The sequence below is a fragment of the Sander lucioperca genome, chromosome 23 (assembly GCF_008315115.2).
Source record: "Sander lucioperca isolate FBNREF2018 chromosome 23, SLUC_FBN_1.2, whole genome shotgun sequence".
NCBI lineage: Eukaryota > Metazoa > Chordata > Actinopteri > Perciformes > Percidae > Sander > Sander lucioperca.
Genome location: NC_050195.1, coordinates 9,918,472 through 9,931,088, shown reverse-complemented (window position 1 = coordinate 9,931,088; position 12,617 = coordinate 9,918,472).

The window sequence follows — 12,617 nt, the reverse complement described above, 5'->3', positions numbered from 1 at the left end:
ATGTCTTGCTGTATTTTACACTTTAATGAACTCTTCTGATTCCTGTCATTATTCCTGCTAATTTAATTTGCCGTTGCTTTACATTAAGTCGGGTTTGCCATTTTTTTTATCTATCACCCAGTGTACATGGCAAGAATGTGAAGCTTATTAAAATGCCACATTTTCTTCCAACTATTTGCATCTAATTTTGTACAATTTTCGAAAATATTCATACAACACAGTATCCTATGGCTTCCTGTCTCATTTATATTCTACTGCTGTACGCTACTAAAAAGCCATGGCTTGATAGACTGATTCACAATAATGTCAATCAAACATCCTGGACACTACCACCAACAGGCACCAAAGGTATTGGCCATGTTTTATTCATACAGATTTAAAATGTTCATTTTCTTCTGACTTCCTGCAAAATACAGACATAGTTGGGGAAAAAACAACGTATAAATAGTGGCCACAACAAACCAGTTGTAAGCTGTACATGTTTATTCCGTTCTTATCTATATAATTAGATTCATTAGAATAATTAAACAATCTGTCTACAGAGCCTGATGCTTTGAATAGCAAAAGGCAAACCTTTTCCTCCAAGCGCCTCAAGGATTGACTGCTGTCTAATGGCAGTTTTTTGATGAAAAAACTGTGTATTTGCAGTGTTACGCTGATCTTTGTGATTTATGAACTGAAACTAATACAGATAATATGCTATCACATCAGTAATGGGCAAAAAACACTAATGCACAGAAACCTTATTCACACCAATTCGTATGATATCCTATCATAAAATTAGGCGACCACCGGCCGTTCACGTGACCAGGGACCCGGCTACAGAGCACTGTGAGCCATCAATCGTTTCAAAAGTCGTTGCTAGTTGAGGTTAGCCGACAAAAGCTTACTGTGAGCCGGCTACAGGGCACGGTGAGCTGTCCATCCTTTCAGGGGCCGTAGCAGTTTAGCTGACAGAAAGTGAGTGTCATGTCAAATTAAGTTTATGGCAGGGCGTAATTTCCACTGGGGACAGGGGGGGACATCTCCCCCCCCACTTTTCAAATTCGTTTGATATTATTTTATTTATAAGTCTGTGTGATCTGCCCCTACTTTTTCTCATACACAGTTTAGTACTATTCTTTCTGGAAGAATTTATCATTATGATCAATTTAATTATTTCCTGGATTTAGTATCACCATAGTCCCTAAACTTATGTAGAAATGCAGAAATTGGGATTCAAATAAAATAAAGCTTTTTTGGCGAAGGAGCCCCAGACCCCCTGTTTTGTGTAGCCCTACTTCTCAAACCAAAGTTACACCCTTGAGTTTATGCAGCAAAACGACTAGTTAAGATTAGAAAAAGATGGTATGGATTAAAATACTCCCGAGACACGGCACACGTTTCCTGGGTGAAAGTCTTTTGTTCTCCAAGGGATGGAAACTCCACTCTACATTTAAGCTCTGTGTTTCATGATATATTAAAACTTTACATCCGGTAAGCGGGACTATAACTCAAGTGATATTATGAACAATTGTTCGCACCTACCCACACAAATATTGCACTTAAAATGACAGACCTTGTCAGTCTGAAAAAAAGATAATAGTAGATCATGGTTGAGCAAACAAATGAGTATTTATGTCTGAGTTGTTGGATTTAGACACTTAATACACACTGTCTGTCTGCTGAGACACTGTCCATCCACCCTGACTTTCTCCATAAGACGTTTGGTGATGGAATGTCATGCTAAAATAGGTCATAATATTCTCTTTTCACTTACACCCGTTTCAAGCCAAAGTTCAGAGCCAGCTACAGTGTCTTGTAAAGAGACAGCATGGCAGGTGCCGTCAGACACAAAAATGTAAATCTACTTTTGGTCTTTTGGCTTAACGGAAATCTCCCTATTCCCAACACACCATGCAGCCTCCAATACTATTCACTCACATAAGCCAGAAGACAAACACGCTACAGTGTCTCTCGTTTATAATGGAGGATACAAATGTAAGTATTTCATTCTTACTTAATTTCCCAAAAGTAAATATTTCAGAGAGACAGTAGCATCAGACAGGTGAACATAACTTTAAAATGATATGGCTGCAGGCCATAATACAAATTTTCACAGATTAACTTAATATTTTTTGTTAACTTAAATTAGATTGTTACGAGTGTTATTCTTGATTAGGATTCAGGAATAATACACTTCTAAAATTGTATTTCTCCTATCATGTACTTTCAGAGACATTCAATTTAAATTGTAAACTTCAAGTAGGAATATTCATGTGACGAAAAGTAATTCCATTTGCAATGGTCTTTCACTGTAGAAACTTAATTAACTAAAATAAGATGATGTGTCATAAACACATCAAGCCTACAGTCCAGGGCATGGAATGTATGGCGCGTTCATGCCACCTCGGAATGACAGGGACCGCCCCCGTGATTACGTTGTTTTTCCGACTACCAGCGTTCACATGGTTAGGATGGTCGGGATGCTTGTTCTTCTTCTTCTGTTATATTGGTGTTTGGCATAACAACTTGTTGCATGACTGCCACCAACTGTTGGCCGTAGGCTAGAGCATCAGGTGTGTGAAAACCTGGTGAAAACATGGAGGCCACAATAATTTGCTGCTGTTTTCTTATGCGAGCATACAAACAGCACATTGTCAGGTGTTTGTGTTATCTGCAGGACAACCAACGGGAAAGGACACGGATAAGGCGTTGGGTTTTTTTTTATACATAGGTCTATTTATGAATAATTTGAAACATTTTATGTCCAGTGTTGGTCAAGTTACTTGGAAATAGTAATTAGTTACTGATTACTTCTCTAAGAAAGTAATCCAGTTACTTTACTGATTACTTATTTTCAAAAGTAATTAGTTACTTTACTAGTTAAGTTACTTTTCAAAACTATGATGCACAACCTGAATAAAACAGTGGAAATTGGCAGCATGTCCTCGACAATATAGCCAGCGACGAGCTTCTTCAGTTTAGCGGCACTAAGTCCTGTCGCTTTTAAGTCTATTTTCACCTGTTTAGCAGGAGAGGGGCCCTCGGAGGTTCGCCCGGTGGAATTGGATGTAGCCGCAGCGGTCATGCCAGTTGGGGGTTCAGGGTTTTTTTCAGTGAGTTTCACATTCCAGTGCTGGCTTGCTAGGTGCTTGCTCAGATTTGAGGTGGAATTTTTCGCTGTAGATAAAAGTTTTCTTCCCACACAGAGTGTACAGCGGACGCTGATGTTTTGGTCACCTTTAACCGAGTCAAACTCAAAGTAATGTCGGTACTTCCAAGCATTAAACGCTGCATGGTCCTGCTCTCTCCCGCGCTCCATGTTGTCTCTTGTTCAACACTACACATGTCGGTGTTTACCACTGACGGCGCGGCGCTCATATATCATTGTCACTCACGAGACAGTCTCACGAAACAAAATCAAGGTTAAGTAACGCAGTAACGCAGCCTGCTTACGGGGAAGTAACAGTAATCTAATTACTGTTTTTGCAATTGTAATCCCTTACTTTACTCGTTACTTGAAAAAAGTAATCAGATTACAGTAACGCGTTACTTCTAACGCATTACTGCCCATCAGTGGTTATGTCTGTGTATGTTTCTCAGCAGAGGCGTTTGTCCACAATAAATAAGTTTATTGTCATTGAATATGTTCAGTGAACCAAATTCGCCTACATCAAACGTCAGTTGTCAACAACGCGTCACCAACTGGGAAACTTGGTTAGCAAAATCTGGCCCAAGTTTCCCACCTCTGATTCCCACAGGAAGGGACGTGAATGATGACGTTTTCACTCGGAAAAACGTTTTTCCAATGTCCATGAACGCACGGTAACACCCGACCACCCGCCAAATGCGGGTGAATTTTGCAATTGGCGGGTAACACTGTCAATCTACCTGCCACATTGGCAGGTAGCCAATGAGAATTGAGTGATTCAGATGCGTAACTATCGGTAAGCAGGGTACACGGTTGCTTACAGGCTTGGTCCAATCAGGGGCCTGCATCACTGGAAGACATTGATTGACAGCCGGGGCCCCCTATCGCATTTTCATGCTACCATGAATAGGACAGGATAGGATCATAGAGACACAGTAATTCCTGTTTTTCACCTTTTATAAAAAAACTGGCTGGTAAAAAGTCACTGTGGCAGGTGGATTTAAAAATCCACCTGCCACAGTGGCTGGGGGTCAAAAAAGTTAACTTCATGCCCTGCTACAGACGTACACATGTAAATTCTGGGTGAAATTGTTTCTACATAGAAAAGGCAGAGCAAACAACAGACACATTTACTAAAAAGTTGGATTTTGAGTATGTAAACTTAAGGGAAAATGTGTATATTTTGTGACATTGACTTCAGCCTACGTCCCTGAATGTTAGATTTGTTCATCTTACAATGGATAATTCTCCATCACAGAGTTTGCGTAATTATATGATAGGATGAAATGAGCTTCAAGAAGCAAATTAACGGATTTGAGAGTACGTAAATAATTGCATGTTTTCGGGAAATGTGCTTCAATAATGTGGCACTTAGATATAATCTTCTTTTAATTACCATGGTTACTTTACGCACAGTAACACTTATGAAAAATACATCCTTAGAGAGGATGTGGTACATCTCCAAAAAGGTGTGTAGATGTACCCCACTGATGCGGATGCTTCACTAATTTCAAAAATAATTACATATTGAAAGTAGCATATGTTGGGTGCCCGGATAGTGGCTTTAATGGAGTATAGTGGATATAGTGGATTAATGGCTACTAGAGCTGCAGGTGATAAACATCTGTGGCAAAAGCTAAATAATGTACGAATGCATGTACGGGCCAAAACACTGGTAACGCTAACTGTATCTAGTACCGTTCTCCCAATGAAGAAGTTTATTCACTTTTTCATCGTGGAAGACCGATTGAAAGGAACCTCTTTGGTCAGGCAGGTCCCTTTCACCAGGCTAACGTTAACACACCTTTCATTCAATATATTCAAACTTTCATTCAATATATTTAGACTTTCATTCAATATATTCTGACTTTCATTCAATATATTCGAGGTTCATTCAATATATTCAGACTTTCATTCAATATATTCAAGGTTTACATATATATAATAATTTCCTAAACGGTATGCCATATTTTTCATATATATATATACATTTTATATAACATGATGCATCGTGTGTGAGTGTCAAAAACATGTATTATTTCACAGATTTTCCCTTGACAACACATCAGATATGAAGTACTCAATAATGGATTGACATACAGTAAGGCTTTGGTTTGAGGCAAGTTTTAGATTTTATAGTGACAAAGAGTCTTAAACATATTGGCTGCTAATAATGACATATATATATATATATATATATATATATATATATATATGAAGATAAGTGACACTAAAAGTGAACAATATAATTTGGATAACTTACAATGTGGTCAATTTCATTGTAACTTTGATGTAAAGGTCACTGGTTACTCCTTTTTCTGTTCTAAAGGCAGACATGGTCTACCTGCAGATTATAGACAGTTTATTTTGCCACATACACAGTACTCTGAATGACATTCAGCAAATTCCCCCGACATCTTTCTTAAGTCAAGTGTCCTACATATTTAAAAGACTATTAAAGCCTTAATGAAGTGTTCAGTGATGGGTGATTGAACGCACAGTCAAATGGAGTGATTATTATTCAGTTTGCCTGGCTAAATTTACACAATACCCTTCGTAAACACCTGATGCTGCACCCTTATTTATTTATTTGTTAAAATGAAATGTCTCCCAAAAGGAATTAAACGAGAATAGATGCAGGCCTCTCATTTCCATAATCTAATGCTATGTTTATGAGCTACCATGGTGCAATTTGAATAAGAATTAATCCTGATAGAGATTCAGGGTCTGACAGCGTAGAAGAGTGCCTCCCCAAGGTTTCTGAGTGCCAATTCAGACACACAGTCAAAGCTCCTGCTGAATCCAAATACTGTATACCTCTTGCTCAAATTGGACTGTTGTCATGGAAATAAAATAAATAAATAAACAATCAAGGATACTGAGTTTACCCAAGACTATTAATGTTTGTTGGGTGGAATAATTGCTGAGACTGCAGATATACCTTCCAGAATAAAACTAATGTTAATGTGTTGGAGAAGCCATACTCCACTGTAAACAACAATTCCTCTCACATGGAAGCGCCCAATTCTAATTTGGCATACAGCACCCTCCCAGCTGTCATGTAATGTGTCCACATGGTTTAGACTCCATGATAGGACTACTACCGACCAGTCTTGTAGGGACACCTCTACAAATGTAAAATACGATGTAAACCAATCAAGAATTGTGCCTTTAAAAGTTCTGTTCACGCCGATCAGAAATAATTATACAATATAAATAAATAAAATATTTTCCCAATTACGGTGATACGCATCCATGTTACCACATTATATTTCATAAATATGCCCGCAGCCTAAACAGGTTGCGTATAGGATCGCTTCCTTCGTAGTTCACGATCAGCAGGTAATTTTAAGTTGTCTATCTTTAAAATTCGTGCTAATAACACATATCTACTATCACAGTGGTTAGCAAACCTTTTCACGCCAAGGACCCCTAAACTGTCACATATCAGACCACGTATCCCCATTTGATTTTGTCCCATGGTCCCTCATCTGGGATAGGATATTTGCTCTTAGATGTTTTATTGAAGAAAATGTATAAAAACCCATGAGCAAAAAGCCATACATTCTGTCATTGTGTTACTTAAGGATGGAATTATAGTAAGCCCATTTTGCTGGGGACCCCCTCAAGGACCCCTGGGTGTCCCTGGACCCCACTTTGAAACACCACTATACTATCACACAGTCCTGGGGTTTGTTTTGCTGTCACACAACAAATGAACCACACTAGATTCTGCATGAAAGCGGGCTGAGACCTGCCTTTCCTGGCCATCTCGACCCAGGTTGGGTAGTTTACTCCAAGCCAGAGTCCGATACGTAGCTTTCACACCAGTGTGAAGGAACCAAACCAATCGAGGAAAAAATACCAGAGTTTGTTTTAGGGCTGAATCCGAATATTCGAATATTCCTTCAATGGGTAGATATTCAATTTGCAATTATATATGGTTTTACTGTAGCCTGGATGCCAGTCAAACTTAGCCGAACGCAGGTCTTACCCCCAATTTCCACCAACTGCGGAACGTCTGTGGATCCGCTCCGGAAAGGCGGCGGAGTCATTAGGTTTCCATTATTATTTTCATTAGTATTTTCACTGACTGCGGAGCAGCTGCGTTCCAACTCTGTCCCAGCTCCAGCGATCCGCAGCCCTCCGGAGCAGATACGTAGAGCTTCTATAAGTCGAGCACAGAAACAAAATAAAACATCCAGTTAATTTTCAAAATAAAATACACCGTGCTCACGGCAGATCATATTTCCCTGCACTACACCTTGAAAACACAGCACAGAGTTGTTTCCCCTCTACTCCTCTGGATGGAAACAAACTGTTGTTGGTTTTGTGGTTCTATTCTACGTGAATTTGCGAGATCTCACGGGTCCTCGTGACTACAGCTGTCAGTCATGGCCGCAGCTGTTCCGCAACAAATCCAGACCTGGTGGGTATTGAAGGACGGCGGAGCACGCAGCCGACACGCAGCGGAGGCGATCCGCAGCCGTACCGCAGTTGGTGGAAATGAGGGGTAACCGTTTATTTTGAATGCCTGAAGCAAAAAGTTAATACCAATTCAACTTTTGGCGAAAAGCAACCCAACGTCACCCTGCGCTGGACAATCATGTAACCTGAGATCAGACACGTCTGCCTGTATCGCTGCATGAGAGTCCCGTTAACATTACTGTAAACAGGAAACATCACTGCCTCTATCGCTGAAACAAAAACTGTTTCAAACACTATGAAGATAAAAAAACTAAACACAAGCACTGAACTGGCCAGGAGTTTGTGTAACAACAGGTGAGCCAAATCGCTTCAACTCTCTTCTTTTCCTTTTTCCCGGCTGCCTTCACGAGCTGCCTTCATGAGCTGCCTTCAAGTTTAATGTTTTGTGTATTTATTGGCGTTTTCCCTTTCCTTTGTTGTGTTATACTGTATATCTTTTTTGTGCATGTGATAGGCTTCCAAAGTGAAAAAGCCCAAAGAGACTTACCATCTCCAACAGAAAACACTGTTCACAAACTGCTCCAAACAGCTCTATTGTAGTCCAGCCTTTTCTTCCATGACAAACGTGTCACTTTGTAACACACGTTATAATGCTGGCCTAGCTGCTACCGTGGCACGCCCTCATACTCTGCTTCTGATGAGCTAGCAGTGCTGACCTAGCTACTGCGCATGTGTGACTCCCAACAAAGATGGAACAGAAGTGAGATGCCTCACTCTGTAGCTAAAACAGAGAGCTCAACACACAGGGTGAAAAGAGGAGCTGCAGCAATGTGCAGTACAACAAAAATATGGTGTTTATTGAAAACTAAACCATGTAAACCTATTCTGATATAACCTGTAAATAAAATTATGACCCTGAAAATGAGCATAATATGAGCACTTTAAAAGGATCTCAGGATAAATCATAGTGAACAGTTTTCACGAGAGCTAGAAATTGTATGAAGGTTAAGGACAGGTGGCTTTAAGAAGCCCTTAACCTCCAAGCACATGTAATCACTCCTGAACGCTGTATTGAGAAGCATGTGTACATTTTTAAGAGCATTCATATAATAGCAATTCAGAAGTGGGCAACTCTGGCTGATTAATATCATAGCCAATACAACTGTGTAATTCTGACACACATGCAGAAACATACCTTCAAACTGACAATTCATAATTCAGCAACAACTTGATATACTGCTCTGTAGAGCTGGGTGTCAGTACTCGACCGAAACAACCCAGTTCCAAGTAGTAATGAAACCTCTCCAGTCAAACGATACCAGCATTCGATTCTTTTTGTACACAGACCTACTGCTCAGTATTTATGGACATTGTGTGAGACAGAGAAAGGGTAAGAAAGGAAAATGAGACCAAAAAAAAGCCTCAGGAGAGAGAGAGATGACTTTTTTTGTGCCAGGGTCTCACTGGTTTGGACTGTTGTTTGGACACCAAGCCATATGCATACAATAAAATATTCATCTCAGGGTTTAAGCCTGTTATTGTATTGTTTTTTTCATCTTCCTTTATTGGGACTGTGAGCCTCTCTGTCCCACTTACAGTACTTTAGACAGTGCCGTATGTGTCTCTGGGGCAACACTGAAAAGGGAACCAAGGTCCTTTGGAGACACGGGGAACATGCACAGCATACGAGATAACACAGAGGAACAATGGAAACCAAACCCCCAACAGGGCTCCACATATTGAGCCTACCTCCTGCAAACAAGACAGTGCATCGAGGAAAAATGTTAGTCCAAATTATCATAATGTCTTACAGCCTCAAGACTATTTTTATCTGTTCTGTTCTAATACACCAAGGCATGCATTGTCTGACACTGGTGTACTGTTTCCGTTTTTCATCTCTGCGTATACATAGTTCTTAAATCTCAGGAGACATTTTAATTTTTTATGTCATCGGTATACACTCATCTAACCTCAAAAGCATGTCCTGTTTGAAAATACAGAGACATTCTTACTCAAGGGTTGTCTATGAACAGTTAAATAATTTGCCCCCCAAAACCACATTGGAAGACATTTTTAGATATTAATTAGCCTCTCTCCAATTTTTAAATGTCCTTGTTCAACATGTCTATAGTAGTGTACTTAGACATGTTATTCAAAGGGCCGACATTTCCCAGTGTCAGAGTGATGTGATCACCCTTGTCAAAAGCATTAAAAATAAATTAGTTAATTCATTTTCATCAAATTTTCAGCCCATATTCCCTGTTATTGAGAATGTTGTTATCACTAGATGTGACCTTACTGCTGAATGGCACTGTTTTAATGAGATATCAATAATGTACAAGCACTAGAGGGGGAGACATATACAGGAACTTTCTAACCATCACAAGAGAAAAGCCCTTCAGGCCAATTATCAAAATATCATATATTTTACAAAATATTGTTAAGATTAGGGCAACAATTATCTTTATCATGATCAATATGCCCATTATATTCTTGATTAAGGGATTATTTGCTGGGTCTATAAATTGTCAGGACATTTCGGTAAATTACCGAAACTGTTAAGGACATTAAATGTCCTTAACAGTTTCCCGACGTCTTTACACATACATACATACATACATACATACATACATACATATATATATACACATATATATATATATATATATATATATACACACACATACATATATATATACATATATATATATATACATTCACATATATATACATATATATATACATATATATACATATATATATATATATATATGAGGGGTGTGGGGGGGAATCGATACAGCATAGTATCGCAATATTTTCTATGGCAATACTGTATCGATACACGGACGCTAAGTAGCGATCTTTTATTATATAAATTGCACATGCAAATTACTTCTAAAATCTTTTTGGCGCTAAAATAATAAAATCAATTGCTCATGACAGTGATGGTTCGTTTGTCTTTTGCTTGAAAATCCCATCTTTCAGCAATACAATTGAAGTGAGGTGAACAAACAGAGAAATGTATCTTTCTAGATCAAACAGATTTCTACAAAGTTTTACCCATAGAGACATCATCTAAAGTTCGAAAAAAGGTAACAAGTTGCTATATATATATATAGCAATATGTTTGAAATCGCAATAACGTCGTATTGGGACATAAGTATCGTGATGATATCATATGGTGGGGCCTCTGGTGATTCTCAACCCTAATATATACACAAATTTAACATATACATATATTACAAATATATATGTTATTATGATCTAACAATGCAAAACTCAAAGGTATTTAGTTAAGACACAAGACAAATAAAAATAGAATAGAATCCTCACAAATGAGGGGCTGACATTATTGTATAATGTTCAGCATTGTACGTGAAAAATTAAATAATCAATAACTAAAGTTATTGGCGACTGTTTTTCTGCTTTAGATAGAAATATTTAACATGGGCGCATCTTTTTATATAATTGTAACTTTAAAAAAAACAACACAGACAAACATCCCATGGCTGGCAAATGCATACGAGGAAAAAGACAAACCATGGAGATACTGTAACAACAACAATCAAGTGGTACAAAAACTGATGCTCTTTCAATTGGCAAGCGGTTAGAGGTCAAGTGAGAAATTACGAGGGTTTGCATTGCAGGTGTTGGAAAAGCAGGCAGCAGCAGGTGGTCTCATCAGGTTGTTGTGCTCCACTGTTGCTTGTAGCAAGTCATGTGGAAAAGTGGAGAGGAGCACTTAGGGTTGTCTGTGCTTGATTAATAAGGACACAGAGAGGCAAATATGTGCACACAGTCACTGGGTAATGAGCCGCAAATGTGATTAGGTCTTTACGCTGCACCTGCTTCCAATTGAGCATACAGCTTAGCAACCCCATGCAAAAAAAAAAAAAAACAAAAAAAAACCTGTACATACACACTCCCGGTGATAAACAGCATCCAAGTATTTGTTAGTGTGTGTGTTTTGGGGTGTGTTCTGATACCTTGGAAACCGTTGACAAGTGAATACTTGATTGCATTGCTGGTATTCTCTTTAGACTTAAGATACAGATGTTATCTCCCATCCAAAAGACGTCTTGATTGTATGATGCTGCACTGACAAAGTGTTATTACCTATCTTGCATTCAAGCACATTAGACTTAACCTCACACACTCGACAGTTTCACATTTAATGAAGCGCAGTAGTAAAAGATGCAGTGTAGTTCAAAATTGGACAAGAGAGCAAAGGGAGAACTCACTATTCAGGGTTAATCTCCGTGGTTTTCCTTTCAGACTCTCACACAGATGTTAATTGTTGATGACACCTGCTACTGCATGATATAAGATGAAGAAGGTGTAATGGAAGGAAGGTAAGCATTGAAATCATTAATGCCACAAAACAGCTCTACCTGCATGTGTTAAATACTAAAATCTTGCACCTGACTCAATGCACGCTGAGACAGAACCTCACCGAGCTCCTCGCAGCACGCTGCCTTCATCTGGTTTCTGAACGCTACACCACCAACAAAATGGCGGACATTTTTGATATGTCCTTCCACCTCCAACCTTTGTTAGGCGTTTTGTACAATCCCAATTCAAATGCACTGCCAAGGTTATTTCAACTTATTATTTCTACGATAACTAATTTCCTTAATATGGTTAAATGCGGTTTAAGTTTGGGCAAATTAATATACAGGTATGTTTACATGCTGTTTAATGTGTCGCAGCTGAGCAGCTATGTATCAAGCCTGTTAAGTTGGGGGGGAAAAGCTGAGTTCCTACTAAGTATTTTCTTTGTTATCAATTTTTCTCCTATATCAAAGCATAAAACTTTTATGTATCACCTCAACACCGAACTGACCTCCTAGTATGATTTGTAGTGACAAGAAATGTCCTTAAACCCACACTGAACATCTACCTTCTCTCTTCCACCCACACACACAATCACGCTGTATAGGGTTGTGGAAAAAAAGATTAAATGTGGTTTTAAAGAAAAACAGTTATTAAAAAAGCTGGGAAGTTGTCTGTCTTTGTTTCATTTGCATATTGTGGTATTAATAAAAAAACTAATATT